Below are 22,382 nucleotides of genomic sequence, written 5' to 3'. Positions count from 1 at the left end.
CAGTTATTCTGTCTATCAAACGATTGTTTGGTGTATTAAACATCAGAAAACAGACTCCAATGTGATTGGAAAAAGGACTGAAATAATGAGTATCACAATAGTTGTCATTTAATTATCTGTCAATCATTTAATCTGTTTCTCTACAGCCCCCTTTGAACTGGATTTCCAAGTTGTTGCTGTAGATTGTTCTGCTGCCTCCAAAATCTGTTAATACTGCTATAATAAGGAATAAAACCACTTCTGTGTGAGATGAGACAGATTTTTAGGGATAATGTATTACCAAACTCAAAGAAGCTGGGTGTGAAATATAAATCTCATGCAAAAATAAAAAAAAAACCTGAAGAGATCTGGTAAGTTGTGACATTTTCATATCCAAGAAATCTTTGTTAATTGCCTTGAAGTAAATAAGCTCTCAAAATCGAATAGAGTAATTGATTTCGAGAAAATACCAGCAGTTGAGTTTGGAGAGGTTAGGTTGTGTACTGCTGCTGCACTGCAATGTTTTGACCAACATCCCAGATATATTTGTCCTCTTGGCTCCTACGGAATACTTAGCTCTTATCCAAAGCCGGCCCCAAAACCAAGCTGGATGTGCACAGTCCAACTCTTCTGTGACTAAAGGTGCCAAATAATTTATGACTTTTGGGAGCTTCTTGAAAATCTAGTGGGTTTTTGTTCTAAAACAGAAAACAGCATAAAATGGGAGTGTTGAAAGCCAAAAATCTTATCACAGAGACCGAGCGGTGTTCGAGTCACTGGTATTGATCAACAACCCTATCAACCTGAGCAGATATATTGTGGTCATTTTTCTGCTATGGGGGCCAGTAGAAATCTTTGTTATTGCCCCCTTATTATATAGATGACAGGCATTAATGAAATATGATGTGTCCCTGTGTGTCTGTCTGTAAACTGCTCACTCGTAAAATTAACATTTTGTACAAAGAAGAGCAGAATCTCTCAGTATTTCTGACTCAGCCCAACGACAAAAGTGGGGGTGAAAAGGGACCCATGTTTTGTAGAGCTGAAATGAGTCATCCTTCGAGAGAAAAGTTAATTCAAGCATAGATTTGATCCATTGTCTTATGGAAGGAGGATGTTCAGGTATCCATTGTTGTAGTGAACACCGTCTAGCAGAGAACATTAACTGTTTGAGCAAGTGAACCTTGAAACAGTTGCAAGAAAGCAGCAGTTCTCTGGATTAAAATGCCTTGTTGATGGCGGCGGAGGGTCAGAGGAGAATGGCCGTATTGGTTTGAGCTAATAGAAAGGCAACAGTAATTCAAACAACCACTTTTTAGACCAGAGGTGTACAGAAGAGCATCTCTGAACGCATAATACTAAGAACCTTGAAGCAGACCGACTCCAGTAACAGACTACCACACCAGCCACTTTATTAGGTTACCTATGAGTGTGTGTCTTAATAAGAAGTGCTCAACTGCTAAAATTAGGGGGAAAAAACAGCAGACAGGTTTCAGATTTAGTCTGATTTCAAATTTAGTCTGGTCAAATAGAAGGTTAATAGGACATGGGCATTAATGTTAACTCAAGTATGAGGCAAAAGAAATAATGGATCTCAAGATGGCAGTCAGGAAGATTTATGAAAGAGCTCGCCATAATACGATTGAACAGGTAGCACACAAAAGAGAGATTGATAGATATTAATATTTATTCTGCTTTTCCCTCTACGGCGCCAGATTGCATAATCAGCTCCAAGACGACTCCTAACTCATTAACAGCTTTCCTGATATTCCTGATAGATCTAGATTGATTATCTGATATTAAAATTGTTCCGAACCACATTGAGATATGGTTAAAAAAAAAATAAAAATCTTAGGAGGCCCAAGAGGTGGTTTAAATATGCGGGATATTCAGCCTGTGAGTCTTCCAGCAGTCTAATGAGTTTTGAAAGTCTAGAGGAAAGACGAGGTCATGGAGATGGAGAGGATTTAATAAGACCACCAACAGAGAAACAGGGAGAGATGAAGAGCAGGTGGAGAAGACTTTGTTTCACCTTCTGAACCTCATTATGGAAATATGCTACATCTCTGATTGCTTTGCTGCATATGTATTTGTCCCGCCATACAGGTGTGTGTATGCGTCTCCAGCTGATGCCTGAAGCTGGAGAGGGATTCAGTCTTCCCCATTGTGCAGAAACAGACCTGTAACTGTGGGGTTGTTGTTCTCTAATTGTATACTTAATGCCAGAATTTTATAGTTCCATAAAAACAAATGAGTCATCCACAGGCAAAAACAGCAAAAAGGCACCTTTTTAAATGTAATGAGTCCCATTTAGCTTGTTAAAATCTGACTTGTTGAAGTATTTTGGTGTAACTTGGCTTTAGTTCAGCTAAAATGAAGTTAAGATTGTTGATTTTTAGGATTATAAATTGGTTAGTCCACCACTTTGACCCAGACTGAAATATCTCCACAACTATTTAATGGATTGCTATGAAATTATGTACAGATATTCATTGTCCCCAGAGGATGAAGCTGAAACAAGCAAATATTCAGTATTTTTGCTTGAAATTGACTTGAATGATTACTACTTAAATTTGGTAGATCAAACTAACATTTACATTTACTTTAAACATTAATTAAACTTTAGTTTAGAAAATGATGTGCCTTGATGGTAATGGTAAAGAAACTTTCTTTCTTTAGCCTCTGCAACTTAATCAGCTAATTTAAAAAAGTACTACCGATTGTTAAACATAGCAAACGTAGTTCTTTAAATGTAAAAAAGAAGCTTTAGGCAGAAGTCACTTCTTTCCACAACACCATCTTCTTCTACTCCACACAGTCCTGTCAGTTGACCTTTGTCCTCATCCTCTGTAGCCGGCCAGTTCATTGTTGGAGTTCAGGGTCACGACCCTCAGAAAAACCCTGAGTGATCCCGGACAACTTTCCACTGTGGTAGCTTTGTGGCCCAGATAATGCTCAGACATGTGTTCCCTTGTTAACATGTGCCCCGGTGCAAAGTCATAAACCCAGAGGTTGGACGTGTTGACAGTTCTCTGTGGTTGTCTTTGTCCAACAGAACAGAGGATGAAGGTAACTGATAGTGTTGGTGTTTTTTCTACTAGATGCCTGGAAAGTGAGTCCATTAACATACTAAGCGACGTCTGACTGTTTTTCCGGGGTCGTGCTCGTATTTATTTGGATTTTAAATGAGTTAATGATTAAGTGCATTCAGGTTTGATTGTTCCTGAGTTTAAAATAAACAAGACTGAATTTGAAATACTCAATAAAACACCAAATTAATCCACTGCTGAAAATAGTCCCCAACAAAGGCACTATTTCCCTCAGTTTGAGTAACATTTGCTGGAAGCTACATTTCCCCGCTGTGAAAGGAAATTACAGAGCCTGCTTTACATGTGACACTTTATATTTTGTACATGTTTTTTCAGATTTAGGTTATGTCCTCAGTGGGCCTCAGACAAGATAAGGAAGTCAAAAATTACTTAGAGAAAGACTCACACTTGGTTGGTCGTGGTCTTTTTATGGGATTCGTTGACCACAAGAAAAATGTTCATACCATTGAATTGCATAATAATAAGTCAAGTCTCATTAAACAATGCAATGTCAAAGCACAATGTCATTATATAGTCACAACATGATTCTGCTGACAGATGATAAACCATCATAAGGCAAAGCGTCTCTATGTTGCAAGCTTAAGCTGTTGTATTAACATTGTGCCAACATCAGTGCGTTGAGCGAGTAGTTCAACAATAAAGAAAATTTATGTCAAGTTTATTCAGAGTTTCTTTCTTTAGGTTGTTATTGTGAGGTTGTGCTCTGAATAGCAGTTTGCTTGTTTCCCAACCTTGTTTCTTCATTCATGTCCACTCCCCTAACAGAGTCCTGCCCTTGTGAAGTACATGGGAAAAGGGAAAGCCCCATGGTCTCTGAGGAATACTGCGTGGCTTTGGTATGACGTAGCAGGAGTTAATTAAGAACAGACTTACTTCTCTGTACTGCTGCTAAGACAAATGACCTCTGTGGGGACCTTTCTCTGTGTTTCTTTCTTCTCTCTTTTTTTTTCTACATTTACATTTCTTTCTTTTGGGTGGGGAATTGATTATTACGGGAAAATGCTGCTCAAAGTTGTAAGATGGAGATCCTGGCTAGCTGAAGCCAATAACGGTGATTTATGCGTTCTGTCTCACAAGTTTGAAATAATGTGATTTTCAAGTTTAAATTCTCGTTTAGTAGAACTTTGCTTATGGCATCTTTGTTTATTAGTTCTACTTACATTTGCTGAGATGGCAACATGAAGAAGTCAGAAGAAGAAAAAAAGGAGCAGTCAAATGATCAGACAGGTTGAAAACATACCTTACTAACTAGTTTATTTGGAAGAGAAAACTAAGGCCAACAGTAAAATTATAACTTCCCACTGTCATCTTACAGATTGACTTAATGGCTCAAGTTCTGAACATGCTCGCTGTAGCCAGAAAGCTTTGTAGTGATGTATTATCACATACTAGTGATGTTGACTTTAAGTTTTGCCTCCAAGCTTGTGAATATTTCCCCATCAGACTTTGGCTAGTACAATGTTATTTAACTAATAAAACTAATCACAAATACAAGGACAATAAGACTGAAGTTGGAATCAACCAGCTATTATTCCTTGATTATCCATTTTTAAGACTTAGAAAGTATCAAAATTAAATACCTTAAATGGAGTTGGATGTTGCCTTTTAACCATGTAGTATGAATATTGTTTCATATGTTTTTAGCTCATCGTTAATACTGTCACCCATGAGTTAATTTGCTTTGAATGTGACTTTCAATGAGTTTTTTTCTTTTACAAGGAAGTTTGCCAGTTATTCCCCAACATAATATGTTTTGGACTTAAAAATTGAGATAAAAATTGAGTTTGAGTTCTGATCCAGATCTTGCTGCTGTGCCATTTCACTCCTCTAAAAATTTGTGCAGAGCAAAAAAAATGTGTATAGACCAGATATATTTCTTTCTATGCCACTATGTAGCTCCTAACCTCTGCTGACTCATGCCAGACTTTTTTGTTGCTTTTTCTGTCCGAGGATTATGGGATTTGCTTTTTCTCAATGGACTTGATGATACATAACAACACCACCAGAAACAGCAGAATCAGAGTCACAAGCTTCAGTATGCACCATATGATGAAATGCATTCACACATCATGTTTTGATGACACACCTTATTCCTACTTCAACATCTCTGTCTTCATGTGTGAAAAAGGATCGTCTTTGTTTTTAGAAATCCTTGTTTCCCCCCCCCACACTGGAGTGAATATAAATGGCTTTAATGGCTTTTTTTTTTCTTGCGTGAAAGACAAGAAGTCTTTGTTTTCACATTGGCATGCGACTATTTGCCACTGGCTAACACAGAGAAGGAATGTTCACTGGCATGTAGATTTGCTCTCTTTATCATCAAAGAAAAGGAGTTCTTCCACAAGTGTACAATTGATCTGAAGTGGGTTACCAGTGATCTGTTCTGTGGAAAGTAATCACATGGGGCTTCTTATTGATTTGGAATTCTTTTGGTCTCGTTCTTAAAAGAGTACACCAAGACTTGAATTCATCCTGTACCCCTCCAAACCAAGGGGACGGTGTCACTGTGTTGGTTCTAGTGCCCCAAATTAACAATGTAATACTGTTATGATGAGAAGTAAGAGTATTACATGGGCTTTTTTTTATCTAAAAAGTGAGAAATGTTTGTTAATGGTTTGATTTTATGGCCTGTAGATCCACAAGCTGTGTGTTTTAAAATGATCTAATATCACAGAAGTAGAATTTAGATATGACTTTCTCCCACGTTTGGTCCAAGATAATAATTTAAATGTTCTTCACCGCCTTTTCATTGAATCTTTAAGCATTCCTTAGTGTCCACCTTGGGATTCCATCATGAAATACTTTCTATTTGTTTTTCAGTTTTTTTAGGGATGGCAATGCCACTCAATGGGTTGGTCCACCGCTACTCAAAGCTCTCAGCTACTGGATGTTCATGGCCCCCAGAGGATGTATTCTTATAACGATGGTGTTCCCCTGAGTTTTCATCAAGCACTGTTATGAGGTTGACAGTTTTAGTGAACTGTCTCCACAACGATGGGATGGGTTGCCATGAAAGACAGCAAACATTATACTTGCTAACGTTGCATTGGCATGGATTCAGACAGACAAAGTCATTTTAGTGGACGAGAGCAGGAAAAGTGAGGCGGTTATGGTAGACAGCGTTGCCGTCCAAAGTTAGAGTGTTCTAACTTTTGCTGTCTTCTGGAACAGATTTTACAATTGGAGGTTACATAGTTCCCTCACACAAGAAGAAAGCACGCCTTCATGAGCAATATATTATATATAATAGTATAATGCTATATTATACGATAATAATCTGATGCATACAATCATTTTATGTTTCATTCGTGTTTTGTTTTGCCATTCCACATGTGTACTAGAAACTATGGTGCCTGATAAGGATTTATGTGTTTTTTTTAAGTATGATCTTCCATTTGTCAAAATTTTGGTTCTCAGACTTGTCAAAACATAAAAGCACAAAGAGTCATGTTTGTCCATTCTGGGAACTGTGGCATCTATTGTAGAAACATGACAGACTGTGGAAGACTGGGTCTAAGATAATGAAACAGTTCTTAGTGTCATGGGATTATCACACTACTCAAAACATAATTAAGAATTGTATATTCAATTTCTGCCACTAGATCCCCAAAATCCGACAAACTGCACATTTAAAGGAGTGATAAAAGGTGCAGACTAGTCATTTTAGGATAAGACCATGTAGCCAAGGTTTACAGTGCAGGAAATGGTCTCTGTTTGGCCTTGATTTGTCTTGTGATTGTATCAAATGGTGCTTACTGACATCAGAAAACCTTATAAACCCACTGTAAAACTTCAAGAACGCATTAAGGTCAGAACACAACACACATTAATGTCAGTAAGACTTATTGTGGAGAGAAGTGACTAAAATCCAACTTCAGAGAGGGCAAATCTGCTTAAAGAAAATCGACTTCAGTTATTTGTCCAATGGCTGTCTGTCCAATCTGAATGACTGGAACAGCTCTGTGTACAGTATTCAAGGCTGCATTTTGCATTGAAGTTTTGGTTTTAGGGTTGAAAGATTAACTTCTCTGTGTCAGTCGACTTTTCTCTAATCCTGTCAAGTTCACCCCTGGATGAATCTCCTCTGAATGGTGAATCACTCCTCATTGTCGCACCGGACTGTTGATGAATGTTGAATGATGATTTTAGGATTTATAAAATGAATTTCCTCACAGACAGCGGATTGTTTATATCACTTGTGAAATCAAGAGTTTGAGAGACATGATTAATAACAGACTTACAACTTGTACCTCTTACATACTAGATACACTCATAATCTATGATATATGACACAGCAACTGCTTTCTGTGTTTTGTTTTGAATGATGATTATTGCGAAAAATGTGCCTTCTAATAGACTTGTCAACTACAGTGCATTATTTATGAGGAGAATCAAAATAGATCAAAATTCTGCTGCTGCATCATTTTTTCTCCTGACGAAACAGATTGTTTGGTTGACTAGTTGCAGACGGTCAGCACAAAGCATCTGTGGAAAACACTTTCTATTAGTCCCTCACGTCCAGTATGAGGGTCTAAAAAAACATTTGTCACCAACTTATCTGCTTAAATGCACTGATATGTTTAAATAAATTACCCACAGAGAAGCGGGATAATGTTGATAATCTCAAACCTAAATGATTGTAATCCATCAAACTTCTCCGTATCCATGTTTGAAAGAAGTTTCCCTACATTTGTATTTTTCCTTATGCCTCTCTAAGCATAAACTTGTTAGACATTTTTTGGCACTGCAGAAAATCAATAATGCCTTCTGGAAAGTTCTCAACTCGGGTAATTACATTTGTTTCCAGTCCACACACTCTTCTCTATCTTCATGTGAACATTAGCCCTTATGCCTGAGATGCCAATAAAGAGTGAGCTTATGAGGGTGTATTATATTCCCTAACATGGCATCAGTGATTATCCTGCACCCCTCATGAGTCAAAGATTCATATTGTTGCTGCTGATGGTCGAGATGCAGGAAGGAGACGCAAACACTCGTCCTGTGAAAGTCAAGGATTGTGTTGATGATGGATAATTCAGGATCACTGCAGTGATTTATTGATTAGTTGTCGGAGTTGTAGAGGAAACCTGAGTAGTGCAAAGCCTTCATTCTCACCATTTGATCTAATAGAAACCAGCATTATGCCAGTTAATACTGCAATGAGCAGCACTGCACTAATATACTGTATATGAAGAGCTCAGGACCTTTCATGCATTCCACTGTCCGCCAACTATGAGTTTCAGATGTATTTGTGGCCTCTTCCTGTGTCATGGTGTAAAGCAGTCGACCATAAACAGATACTAAGATACTGTTAGATTCTAACGTGAAGTCTTCAAATGTTTGAATGGTTTTCTGTAACCAAAAAAACAAATCCAATACAAATGCAGAGAAGCAGCAGATCGCCATAGTGGAAAAACTGGAACCAGCTAATGTTGTGAGCTGAGAGGCGCTAAAACTCTCTGTAAGGTTGAGGAAAGCTGCAGCGTAGGTGATAATTCTTTGTGGCCTCGTCATGACGGCCAACCCCCTTTCACACTGCACATACACACTTGATGTATTGCTTGTGTAAAAATATTAGTTAAGGCAACTTTAAGTTTCAATTTCGAGCTTTGATTTTATCACAGCATTGCAACATACCCCATTAAATCAGAGATACTGAGTTAATGTCGGGGTGTGCTGGCGGCCTCTTGCACAGTCCATGTGGTCACAATATCCTGCGTCCTGATACCATCTGGTATCTGTGGTATCTGTGTTGCATATCATTTCTCCTCTCCTTCCATATTTGCCTGTGCTCTCCACCCTCAACTATCTACAAGATCATATTAAAAACATCAGCCATAGTTAACAAACGCATCATGTTGCCACAGTATATTGCTGCCACATTTCTAGACTTACCATTACAAATGACTTGTTGTTTTGAGCTTCTGCAGTTATCCAGCATCTCCAGGTAACGCTGGAGTGAGAAAGTGAGGAAGACAATAGGTTTGTGTATCTGCAACCTCTGAATCCGCCGCAGAATTTCATTATCTGTCATATATATTCCTAATTAAATCACATTTTTTTCGCATTTTGGGCTGGCAAACCGGTGTGTTTGCAACCAAAAGAAGCTCCACATTTGGCTTCCATTTCTGCGGTGTGTGTGTGTGTGTGTGTGTGTAGTCTGGTCTGCTAAAACAGGTTGAGCTGCGGCTCTCAAAGCTCTTCAAAGGCCTGCCATAAAACCTCTGGATCTTAATCGGATGCTGTTCAGACTCCACATTGTAATTACGTCCCAACAAATTCCTGTCTACATACTCCCACAGAAGACGATCACTTTGTGTGTGTGTGTGTGTGTGTGTGCTTGTTGGTGGGTGGAGGGTGGCCGTTTTTGTGTACAGTTGATGTCTCTTTGGGGGGTTTATAAGCTGCATGTTATATCACGTTAACATTGTGTTCAGGCTATTGATGTTTGTGTGCGATGCCGGTTTGATATTTACACAGATGTTTGCGTGACAGTGCACTCGTGTGTGTGTGCGTGTGCGTGTATTTGCAGCTTATCTTTTCCATGCTCTTCTCACCAAGTTTCTTTGGTCTCAATTGGATGTGAAAGGAAATCCCATGTCTGCAAGGCTTCCACTACAGGCACAGACCTGTGTGTGTGTCTCTGTGTGTGTTTGTGTGTGTAAAGCCTTTACCATGCCACAGTGGATTAACCACACAGTTTGAGCAGTAACACTGAGGCTGTGAAGGAGAGATTCAGAGAGAAAAGCAGAGAGCATGAACCAGATAGAGGATGGGAGGAGGAGAGGGCGAGTTCAAGATTGATGAGAAAAATGCTTTTAATTTTCAAAACACGACATATTTGGCTTAAAGAAAGAAAAATTACCACCACTGTTAATTAATCCTCAATTCAAAATCTCTGATTATTACAACCTCGCAGTGTCTCTGTTTGGTGAGCTGCACCCTCACAGCAACAGTCACATTTCTGCATAATGTATTTAAGATAAGATGATCCCTTTTAGAAACACTGGCAAGCAGAAAACAAAAGCTTTTCAAGACCAATAATAATAGATTGTTGCTGTTTAATTTTAACAGTCAATAGCGGATGTTTGCGCCTGTGAATACTCTTCCGAAAATCTTTTTTGTGTTGCAAAACAACCGCAGTAAGTCATTAATACTACGCTAGTACTATGCTACTGCTCATGGAGTTTGGCAGGTGTGAGGAGGCGACCCTCCAGCATGGAAGTAGAGTTTATGGCCGTGTTGAAGTGGATTATGCTGCAGGAGTTTGAGAAGTTTGTTATTCATTGACTAGATCTGCAGCTGAACAATTGTTGTTATGATCAGTCTGTAATCTACATCTTAGCATCTCTTGATTTCTCTGCCCAACACTCAGAAACTCGAAGGTAACAAATGTACAATGATGTAAAACAGATTAAAGCTGCAAATCCTCACTGATGAATGACTTGATTGATTATCAAGACAGCAGCGATTGTCTGTTGATGGACTAAGCTTTGAATCTACCAGACATTTAAGTTCCAGTTTGATGCTTTTTTGCTCTAACGCTGTATCGCGATTGGAATCCACTTTTATCCACTTTAAATCCAAGCTACAAGGTTCTCACAGTCACATTTCAAGCCTTCAGGAGTTCAATACGCAATGTGATACTCAAAAGACAGACGTTCGATGGCTCTTTGAACGGCTTTACATTTAAATATCTGAATAGAAAGAACGTCCCACAGAAATCCATGTGTCTTGTTGTCTATTTCCCCAAAGAATGCTAATCTCCAAACAGCAAAGCCTCCGACTGGGGTTGGGTCGTGACCACACATGGGTCTTGGTGATTTTATTTGTGTTGCCAAATATATTTTCAGAATACCTCCAATATGTATCATTTTAGCACCAGTACCTAACCCTATAGATGTGAAATAAGCGGTTGAACAATTACATAATATATTGCATATCTTTTCTTCATATTAGTTTCATTTCTTTGGAATAATTTGACAGCGTCCAAAAACGTAAAAACTTTCAGAAGCAAAGGCCAGTGCCAGCTCAGAGAGAGAACTCTGAGAGTTGATGCTGATACATTTGAGTGAAAAACGTTGTATCGTGCTTTGTACAGCTTAACTTGAAAGCACGACTATATCCAGCAAAATGTATATTGAGTTGTGCCAAACTGGGATTGGAAAGCAACTTATAACGCATACTTTAGTGGAATCAGATCAAAATGTTGCATTAGAATAAACCAAAAACAGTGTAGTGTTGCTCAGGTGTAAGATAAATACAGGATCTGTCATTATTGATGCTGGACCACACACTGATGATTACTGGTTTTATTTCTAGAGCAAAGTGGTCAACAGACAACTGGTCTAACCAGTTCAGCTGTGACTCAGTTGGTTACGTAACCGTGTGACGATCCATATTGTAACATTAGCTAAGCATACAGTGTTGTTTCATAATGTTTCATCATTACTTGCACACTGTGATGCTCCTCTTACCTCGACCTGGCAGCCGCTCGCCGCCTCCCTGCTGTTCACTGAGGCTTCCACTCGTCAGTAAAGGGAGAGAAAGCTCAGCTGCACAGCCTTCAGCTCACTGTACCGCCCTGCTCTCATAGCTGGCATTTCTCAGATAACAAGCAGCCAGCACAACTGATTTACAAGGCTCCTCTCCTCCCTCCGTACGAGTGTGTGTGTGTGCGAGTGTTTTCGTTGATTTAAAAGACTCTAAGTGTAATAAAGTATCATGAAATACTCCTCCAGCAAAAACACATCAACCTGCAAATCACATCACAGCAGTCAACGCTCGTTCTCCATCTGTCATACAGCAGAGGGGCGTGTGTGTGTGTGTGTGTGTGTGTGTGTGTGTGTGTGTGTGGTTGCAGTATATGCAGGTTTCAGTTTGCATGCGTTGAAGCTAAATCTCTTTCTCCTCATCCGGTGTTTCTTTTTTTTTTTTTTCCACAGTGTGTATAATGTTTGTTCTCCGGTGGTCCTTTAGCTTATTGGATGTATGTGTTTACTTGCACTCCCATTTCTTAACACACTCATACGTCTCTTCTCCCTGTTTCTCTCAGCAATCGTCATTTGATACAGGCGTCAATACTACAGGGGAGGGGAATTCCAAGAATGCAGGCGTTAACTCCTTCTTTTATTGGATTTCCAGCCACTAGGGCTTTTTTGAATACAGCGGTTTCAGAGCATCCTTTAAAGAGTAACTTAACACCCAGCTGCAAGGTGTTTTTTTTTTTTCACTGAGCTGTGCGGATTGAAACTCTGACCACACCCAGCAGTGATGTCACAGTGCACAGGCCGCACCCCGAGTACACTTCTACATCACTGCAGCATCAGAGCAATGCAGGGGTCTTGAACTGGTATTGAGTTGCTTTTAAAGTCGGGATAAACCAATGATAACAAAGTGTTCCGAGTTTGTGACACAGAAAAGTGTGTCAGTAGCTACTCAGCCAAATGTGAATGATTTAAAAACGCTGGGGTTGTGTCATCTGTTTTAATTTGTTCATTTCATGATCTCTAGTCTTTCATGGTTCCACTGGCACTTTAACAGCGCTCACTTTAAAGTGCTGTATCTAGATTACTTTAGACATCATACTTTGTGGTTAGCCTCACAGGTTTGGAGGTTTCTCCAGGTTTGAACCAGCTGGCCGGCTGGGTAGTATGCATGTTCCCCCTGTGCTTGTGTGGGTTCTCTTTGGGTGCTGCGGCTTCCTCCCACAGCCCAAAGGTGGTATGGATGGATGGATGGACGGATGTTTATTTTGACCCATTAATGGTGTTGATGATGGCCTCAATAGCTTAACCTAGCCTGCCTAGCATTACCAGTTTTGCCTTTTTTCACTACAGTCAACCCAAGCTATAGATATAACCAGTGTTAATGGGGCTTGTGTTGACGGCTCCGCTGTTGCAGACAGGATGTCTGCTCTCGAGAGACAAGCCCACGAGTCGGAGCAGTTTCTCTTTGTTAGCACTACATTAAATATCACAGGTAACCGGGATATTTTTAGCTGCAGGCTTGTTAGCACCAGCACTGGCGTAGTATTGCTGACAGCTGCTGCAAGTTTGTCCATTACATTCTACGGAGTCCCCATCACTAGCATGTGTTGTTTAACCCTGTTGGCAAACTGGACTATAGAGGGTTAAACATCTAAATATCTTAGACCTAAAAGATTGAATCATCTTGTCTTCTATTACAGGCTGTTTAATAAAGGAAAGCAATTACTGCCACAGTTTGTTTCTCCTTGTGACTGAACTGTTCTATGATTCATTGCTAAATGAAAAACTAAAATCTTTGCCATATGTGTCTCTTACACTCTATAAGGAAATACATGAAAATGTATAATAAACCTCACTATTGGAACACAAGGACTTCTTATTACTTTACAAATTACATCTCTGTGATCTCCAGGCTAATGAGATATAGAAACATGAACAGCCACTGCTCTTGAATGCTGGAGAGTTTATTAAGTCCCAAGGACACACTGTGCTGGGGTACAGACGGTTGTATTTACCGCTGGATAGATGCAGGATCAATTGGCAGATGGTTGGATGGATGCATAATATCCAGTTAATTAAAGAGTGAACATGTTAAAGTCCTTCCAACTGTCCCTTCTCTCCCTTCTAATAGGTTACCCAACTTTTGTAAGGAGAGTAAAATGGAAGGCTGTGGTCTAATACACAGTCAGATTACATCACTTTATCATCCATTAAAAATCCAAGTCTGGTAGATGGGGAATTAATTTACACTTTTATTTTACACTCTCTTTGTGCACAGTCCGTATATATGTGCATCAGTAACTGGATTAAAACATTATTTACCTGTTGCCACGGTGAGTCCTAGTATCAGAGCTCCATTGATGATGGCTTTTTTTATGTTCACCTTGAATGTGCTTCCGTCAGGTTCAACCAGCTCAGAGTTGCTTAAACAAAGTCTGATCAGTTGATGTGGAACTGAATGAGTTTTCCATCTCAGGGTTTGGCTCAGAGATTGTTTAACCTGCTATCTGACACAGGGCCCTGTAAAGTGTACATTTCTCCTTCAATTTTTTAAGTCACTTTGTTGTGTTAGATTGAGTAACGATTAGTTGATTATTGATTGATCGTTATTGTACATTTTTAAGCAGCAATTCTTGCTGGTCGGGCAAAAAAAGGCATTTTATAAATGTTACCTAGAGCTCTGGGAACATTGTAACTTAAATTTTATAGACTAAAGGATCATTCCATTGAGACAATAATGAGCTTTGATTAATCAAATATTAAATATAGTGTAACAGTGATGTCGGACATCACTGTGGGTCCTCTGCAGCACAGAACAGACTCACACAGCACTTCGATCAGTCCTCTCTGTATGAAGTCCACATATGCCTTAACAGCACAAAATCTGACTCACTATCTGCATCTCTGCTACCTTGCCTGGCCGCTCCAGATGGCCTTAGTTCATGCAAACACAAAAGTACAATGTTAACTCCAAGGAGGCCAGCCGCTCTCTCCTGTGTGTGTGTGTGTGTGTGTGTGTGTGTGTGTGTGTGTCCTTTACTGCATGAACAGAGTGTGATTAGATAACAAGCACCAGCTCACCTAGCCATCCCCACACCTCTCTCCCCTGCAGCTAAATGCCAACCACGTCCACCTCCACATATAGATATTAGTAGATGTAAAAAAAAAACAAAAACAAAATTGCCACCAATCTACAAACATTGCTTCGTAGACAAAAGTTTGTAGAGACTGTAAGATGCAGATGATTTCCTGCCGTCTTTTTATAGTGGAGATGCACCTCACCTGAAATAAAGAACACCCATTTTAATGGCATATATTAAGCTTTAGAAAAACCGTATCTAAAGTGAGTGGATTATTTAAACCATCATCTCGCAGCTAAACTGATTACAAGATAAGTTCAGGTTGGTCTGATTCAGCCCAGTAGATGACCATAATTGATCAATCACATCGTGTTTCTGCTTTGTGGTTATTCATCAGAGCTGCACATCACAATGTCTGGATGAAAGACAAACCCTATTTCTACAAGCTCAGAAAAGTAGAACAAAGGGCTAAATCTGGTGGGGATATGCGAGGGGGGGAAAAAAACTTACCACTGTGCTGCAGGTCAAACAGCAGGCATTAAAAAAAAAAAAAAAAACGTGAAAAATCACCAGCTCGACACAAGTTTTACCCGACAAAGTCTGCATCGAGTATCCACGGCCAGGACTAACCACCTCTGCCAAGCAATCTCCAGGGACACACTCTGAGAAACAGCTCATTCCACTTGCCAAGGATGGTACACTTTTGATTCACTTTGTTGTTAGTTTGGTTATTAGCAGAGTAGCTCAAAAACTAGTTAACAAATGTAAATTAAGACTTGAAGGAAACTTAATGCCGTGGGCCAAGGAATTGCAATTTACATTTTTCTTATTTTCTAAGAAGCTGCTTCACTTACTTGAATAACTAAAACCTGTCCCAAAAGTGAACAATGATGCCAAAATGGATTCTAATTCTGTTTTCTGTGATAAAGATAATCAGTTTTTCATTAGGTGTGTGCACATCCCAACATGATACAAAAAGGCAAAAACAGTGTAGGAAGAAAAAGGCGCCAGCACACTGAACGTGTAGATGATTTTAACAAGTACAATTTTGACATTACCGAATGTTGTCATCATGTGACCAGGAAGTTTCATACATAGACTTCACCTGATTTAACCCAGGTGTGTATACAAGTGTGAGCTCATCTATAAATGGACCCCCTGGTAATCAAATTGTACCTGAAGGAGACTTGATGTCATACAACTTTGGTTGCATCTATTCAGCATGTGGGAACCTTTTTCCCTATAATAAACGTAACTAATTCAGTGCACTCTGAAACCTCTGCAAAAGTATTTGCCTTTTGAGCGTTTGCCAATTTTCTTTTTACATCATGGCCAGCCAAATGAGATTTTAAACATTTATGTTTCACTTACAACACCTTTTACCTTACATCTGACCCAGAATCCTGTCTTTGACCAGCTACAACTCGAGGAATTGTAGTTGTTCCTTAAAGTTTTCGCCGTTTGCTGTGGCCTTCACAAATAAGATGCAACTAATAGCAGTGATGCATGATGTAGTTTTCTGAGTCAAATGATCATTGCTGAGTAAAAATCCCTTTGTATGAAGCTTGGAGGAAATTGGTCCTACATGGAAAGAACTTGGAGCAGGATGTCCACAACATGAAGACCATGGAATCAGTCTAATCAATGGTGACTATGAAGCACTGTGTTAATGTGAGGGTTGATCACCCTGCCAGATTGTGGAGTTAAGTGTTGTGACTCATGGATGATTGGTAGTGTAGGTGGTTTATTAGTTCGGTCCAGATTACATGGACCAGTAAAGTCTGATTAGGCTGAGTCACAGAAAAAAAATTGGATGCTGAACGTTGCCTCCATTAACTGTAATTAGCATCAGTGTGTATGTGTGTGTGTGTGTGTGCCTGTGTGTCCTAATTTGTCAAGCACTCCCCCCACCCAGCTCTTTCAACAGAGATAATGTGTGGGCGTCGTCTCCTCTAAAGTTGACTTTCTTGCTGTTCCTATCTCGACACGTTTTAGCTGTTTCTCTGCATAATTAACCTTCCTCCAAATGGCAGTTTTTACCTCATGGCTTCAATTTCCAACATTTACATGTTTTAACTCTAATTGACCGCGAGAGCTGATGAAACACTTCCAAAGGCCCCATGGGAGAATTCTTATAAAACTCCAACTCTAGCTAAAAATAATTTACTGAGGATTTCACCCAGCATGTTTTTGATGTTCAAACTGTTGCCATGGTTGTAGTCATCCCTGAATGTGTATTTGTGGTTTTCATCAGTATTAATGAAGTTCATTGTACAATTTGAAAATGTAAACCTTTGTCAAATGACTGTAGACTCCGTTTGAATAGAGTCTAGTGGATTTCTTCATTTGTATGAATTATCTCGTAATTGAAATAAAGCCAAATTTAACCAGACTGCGAATTAACGAGTGTAACTTTTGTGTTTTGTGCAGGAGAGTGAGGTGCTTCATGTCATCTTAAATCAACAGACCTGAAGACTGAACAGGTAAGTCAAGAATAAGACTTAATCATCTTTACTCTAATCTTGCTTTTCAAACAGTGTCTATTTATTCTTCGAGAGATAATCTGCTCTCAATTGCCGGGCCAATGCTGGATTTTGAGGCCAATACTGAGTCACATTTTTCAATGTAAATATTCATTTGTATATTTTAAATTCCCTGAGCTGTAGGGGTGTTTTTGAAAATGAGGAGGACATTTCACAGTTGAAAAACAAACTTCACGTGTTACGCCCACAATTTATTTGAACTTTTTTCCATTTTGGTTGATTCTTGGTTTGGTTTTGGTGGTAAACAAGTAATTATGGAAATGGATCAAGAGAGATAATGAACCAGAGGATGAATTCAAATGACTTTGGTGACTTTGGCATATAAAGTTCTCATAAAAGCAGTTCATTAAACTAGAGCTGCTGTGTCAATGCATAGCAATGCAGAGCTGTTGCGTAATTATTTGGTTTTACAATACAAGCAAACACACATTATTTCTCCTATGTGAAGCCCTGCACTGTGTGTGTGTGTGTGTGTAAACACATGGGAGGCTGTTGGGGCGATAAACAGCATACAGGAAGGCAAGTCTGATAATACCATTGACACAGGAAGAAGTTCAGCTGTAATAATAAAGCATTTATGGAATTGTGCTGATGTTTATCACAAACAGTCTGCAGTACAGTGACAGGATGGCTATTAATATTCAACAATGTCTATTTACCAAAGCTATTATATTTGCTTTTTCCTACACTAAGCGCAAAGTATTTGAACTCACCACAACGCAGATCGTTTCTTTTGAACTGAACGAAACCAGTCACAGTTAAATCTCAGTACATTCATGGTAACAACCAAGATCTGCAGCATCGAGTATCGAAAACTGCCCACAGAGTCCAACAACCTCAAGCTTATTGGGAGGCTATTCCGAAGCTTATTGGCTGCTAACTGGAAAGCACATTCAACCCGAGCCTTAAAACATGTCCAATTTACCTAAGAGTTCGACTCATGGTGTGGGAGTGCAAGAGGCCCATGATGGACTGTGGAGCCTGTCCATGTTGGGTTTCATAAGTGCACACTAACATTTTAAAATGAATTCTAAAATTAAGCGGAAGCCATTGCAGAAAGGCTCAAATAGGTGGAGTGTGTGAGCATCTGCTGGATGATGTAAGGAGAATTTATCAAGGCAGGTGAAAAGAGAATTACACTAGTCCAAAAGCCTTCAGTTTCTCAGGTGAAAGAAACATGATCGAGTTAGCGTCCTAATGTGACCATCGAAGCTCAAGGATCGGTCAAAAATCACACCGAGATAACGCAGACCAGACCAAGAGGACGAAGATAAGGCACCACGGCTCCGCCTGACCGCTGAGTGAAGGTCATCAGAGGCAGTTTTATCTGCATTTAACTGCAGAAAATAATTTGCCATCTAGTTCCTGATTGCACTTAAACAATTGTTCAGTGCAGTGAAAAAGCAAGAAAGTAGACCTTCGGCTGAGATTATTTTGACAGATGATCAGACTAAATTATGCTAAAATGTTGGGGCGTGGTACCTTTTAATGGATATTTATTATTTGTGTTTTTGTGACATAAAATGATTCCGTAAATGGACGAAATATAAGAAATATAAGTTGTAATATTCCATCCAAACCCCTTCTATTCTATATATCGTCATACTCTAGTTTCTATATTTTTCTGAGACACTAGCTTTGGGAATATAAAGCACATCTTAAATCTTTGTTTACACACACACACACACACACACAAACACACGTTTCATGTACACGCTTTCCTGTGGGAGGTGTGCAGGAAAGCCATAGTTAGTTCTGTAGAAGGAAGTTCAGTGTGTTAGCATCTTTGTTTGTGTGTGTGGGTGTTTGTGCGTCTCAGAGGGGAGCTGCAGCTGTGAAGGCTGGCTCAAAAATGTGAACTCCACTTGCACACTTACAAATGACGCGCACACACACACACACACACACACACAGGCACGCATACACTAGAGAAGACAGGCACTGTCAGTATTACTGTCAACACATGTAACAGTTCCTCTCCTGCTCCAGAAAAGTCTCCCTGCTAAAGACTCACACGCAGACAGAGTATCTCAGCTTTCAGTCATAGTTGGTGAACATGTGCGCTATTATGGATGGATTATTTGGTCCAGCAGAGAGAGAAACCAACTTAAAGTGAATTATTGCACATTTGGAAGACTGCACACGATACAAGAATATCTCAGCTGTCTTCTTCCCCTGGATCCTCCCACCCTCCCACCCTTGTTATGATTGGTGGTGAGTAAATGGGATTGTAGAGCTGTATTATCATTTCAAGAAAAGAGGGCAAGGGGTTCTTTAAGTTGTCAAATGGCGTGAAGGATTGTGGGAGGAAAGTAAAACATCTTTTGAATGTGATCTTTTTTTTCGAATGGTTTTGTTAATGTCAGTTGGAGCCATTTAATGCTAGACCTAAAGGGATTAGTCAATTGATTAGTAGATTGACAGAAAATACATTTTTGATTTTGTACAGTAAGTGTTGAAGGCCAAATGCCAAACAATTGTGAGGGTTATACAATACATTTGGAGATGTGATGAGCATTTTCCACTATGTTCTGATGTTTTGTAGTATAATCTAAAATAATCAAGTGATTAGTTGGATTTTTGGATAGTTGCAGCCTTTTCCATACATGCATGTTATATCACACAGATCTGAAAATATTAGGACCAATGCAACAAACCACAAATTAATTATCATATCCCAAATACCAAAAAGGGAACACATGCAAATCAAACATGTTCCAAACACTCCAAAAGCCACTGAGATACAGCACAAGCATCCTCAGATACACCTGAAATTGTGTAACCTCCAATATCATTTTATTTTACCTCAGAGTCTTCATGTTTGCAATTAACAAAGAGCATTCTCAATTTCCTGTGAGCTCCAAATTTGCCCTGCAGGAGTGATTCTGTGGCAGTGAGAATGAGTGTCAGAAGGAGGCAGTTGTGTGTTTAAAGACTGAAGGGTTACATTGTAGCATGGTGAAAATGTTCCACCTAACAGAGATGCATGACCTGTTGATAGTTAATCAGACAGAAGTGGATGAGGATGTGGTTTAAAATCGAAAGTGTTGTCTGAATTCAGTGAAGTCATTAGGATTAGACTTATATATTCACTGTATAGAGGAAAAAGGTACTGAAGTTCAGTCAAGGTTGTAATACACTGAAATGATCCTTTCTGTCCTTAAAATACACATGTTGTACTGTTCACAGAAGCAGTACATGTTATGTCATCAACCTCTAATTTTGGGGGGTCTCTGCAGATACGCATTAAATGTAATATTTCAAAATATCGGAAGTATTTAAGATACTGAGAGTCACACTATAGCTGTCATATCTCAATTTGATGCACAGTTCATACCTGACAGGCCCGACTTCAGCCCCTCCTCATTAGACCTTAATATATGCCGGATATAGTTTGAATATTGTATCATGATATATATATAATTCAATATTTCGTTGAATATTGTATGAAGCGGGTGTATTTGAATTCAGACTCGGTAATGCTGGAGGTGACAGATGGATTGAGACTTATGGAGAGAATAAATACATCAAGAATTAGACACAAAGCGGTAAAATGAAAAGACGGACTGATGAATGGACACGCATGCAGGAGGTAAAGAAAGTCTGTGTATTTGTACATACAGGCTCCACTAATGATTTCAGTATATCAGATTCCTACAATGTAAGGCTGATTATGATGGCCTTTGCGGTGGCGAATGTGTCCGTGTGTTGCTCACAAAAACTTTGTCTCGTCTGTAAATGTGCTGATGCACTTCTTGGTGGGGAGAGGGGGGGTTGGGGGAAAAAAAGAAGTGATCTCTCTCTCTCTTATCTCACCTCCTTTATTATATCCCAGCATTCAGATGGGTACAGCGTGAGATGAGAGAATCAGTTGGTATTGAACATGGTTGAATGCAGTGCTGATGAAAGCTCATGCTGATAATAGCTTTTTCATTATGTCCTTAGCCAGGCTTGGCATTTCATTTTCTGTTGCAGGGAGGGAGAGAAGTTCTGATTTTCACTGCTGCTGCTTCGGGTGGGTGCCGTGCCTTTTCACTGGAGTCCGATTGTGTGTTTGGAATATTATTTTTTTGTATTGCATTTCTGCTCGATTAAGCTCCGTGGAGACACATGGGTGTGTGGGGTTTGGGGGATTGTATTTACTGATTTTAAAAAAATAGATGTCTGCAATTAAGAAAAATCAAACTGAGGCAGTTTTTCACATGAAGTTGTGCTCTGTAACCCATGTGGCTTTTTACATTTTGATTTCTGATTTCGTAGCTACGTTTCCACCAAGCAGCAGCTATTAAGTAGTTACCAGATTTATGCCAGAATAATTATTAATGAATATTTTGAGGAGACAGATGATGAGACTCTATTAAACAAAATCATTTTTAGCCATGCAAGTTGTGTGGCCCCAAGGATAGTCCGTAAAATAGAATGATTAATGTGCTTAATGCAGCTTCCAGGAAACAGTATGGCAACATCAAGAGCTGAAACAGCCATTCAAAATAATGTATTAGGTGAGTGGTAGAAATTAATTGGCAACTGTTTTGATACTGTTGTAATTCAACAAGATCCAGTTTCTTAAATGTGCAGATTTGTTGCTTTTCTCTGTTTTATATTCGTGTGAATTTAAGATTGTACATGTTCCCGTCGTGGGACTAATAAAGGAATATATTATCTTACATCTTTTGGGTTTTGGACTGTTGGTCAGACAAAACAAGAGAGTTTGATGTCATTTGATAGACCAAGAGATGAATCAGCAATGAGAAGAATTGCAGAACCAGATAGGTCTATCCTGTTAAGCCACGAGATGACCGAGGTTGTCATGTTTTTGCTGAGGGAAACGGGCAGTGCTTTCAGCTCGGTCATTTGTCTTTTAACTTCAGTGAAGCTCGGCCTACCACAGCTGAGCCTGATTAGCCTACAGCTGGGGCTGAAAACGCTGGACAAGTTCAAATCAACAACAGCTCTGTGTCGAAGTTGGCTGTTACTTCAGGTACTGGTAGGAAAAGGAAATACCATAGAGGAAGAGCTTATCAGACTGTTAGGCAGGATTTTACAGTTGTAGAAAGTAGTCATTCTCTCTTCTGTCTCATCAAGGTAAATAGGAGAATTATGCTGTTTAGGTGACATGCTTTACAATCAGGAATGTGCTCATATATCACACACTTTTAATTGGTTGATGTAGTGCCTGGT

General features: G+C 39.4%; 1 protein-coding gene across 1 annotated transcript in view; it reads left to right on the top strand.

Annotated features, from left to right (window-relative positions):
• Nucleotides 1-22,382, top strand: part of LOC139221550 (plexin-B2-like) — a 166,959-nt gene that overhangs the window by 33,677 nt on the left and 110,900 nt on the right. The window contains exon 2 of the mRNA XM_070853452.1: nucleotides 17,089-17,141. The gene's annotated coding sequence lies outside the window, so the exon portion shown is untranslated. The remainder of the gene's footprint in view (nucleotides 1-17,088; nucleotides 17,142-22,382) is intronic.

The sequence above is a fragment of the Pempheris klunzingeri genome, chromosome 22 (genome assembly GCF_042242105.1).
Source record: "Pempheris klunzingeri isolate RE-2024b chromosome 22, fPemKlu1.hap1, whole genome shotgun sequence".
In the NCBI taxonomy this organism is placed as follows: Eukaryota; Metazoa; Chordata; class Actinopteri; order Acropomatiformes; family Pempheridae; genus Pempheris; species Pempheris klunzingeri.
Note: the sequence above shows the minus strand (reverse complement) of the source record. Positions and strands in the feature narration are given on the sequence as shown.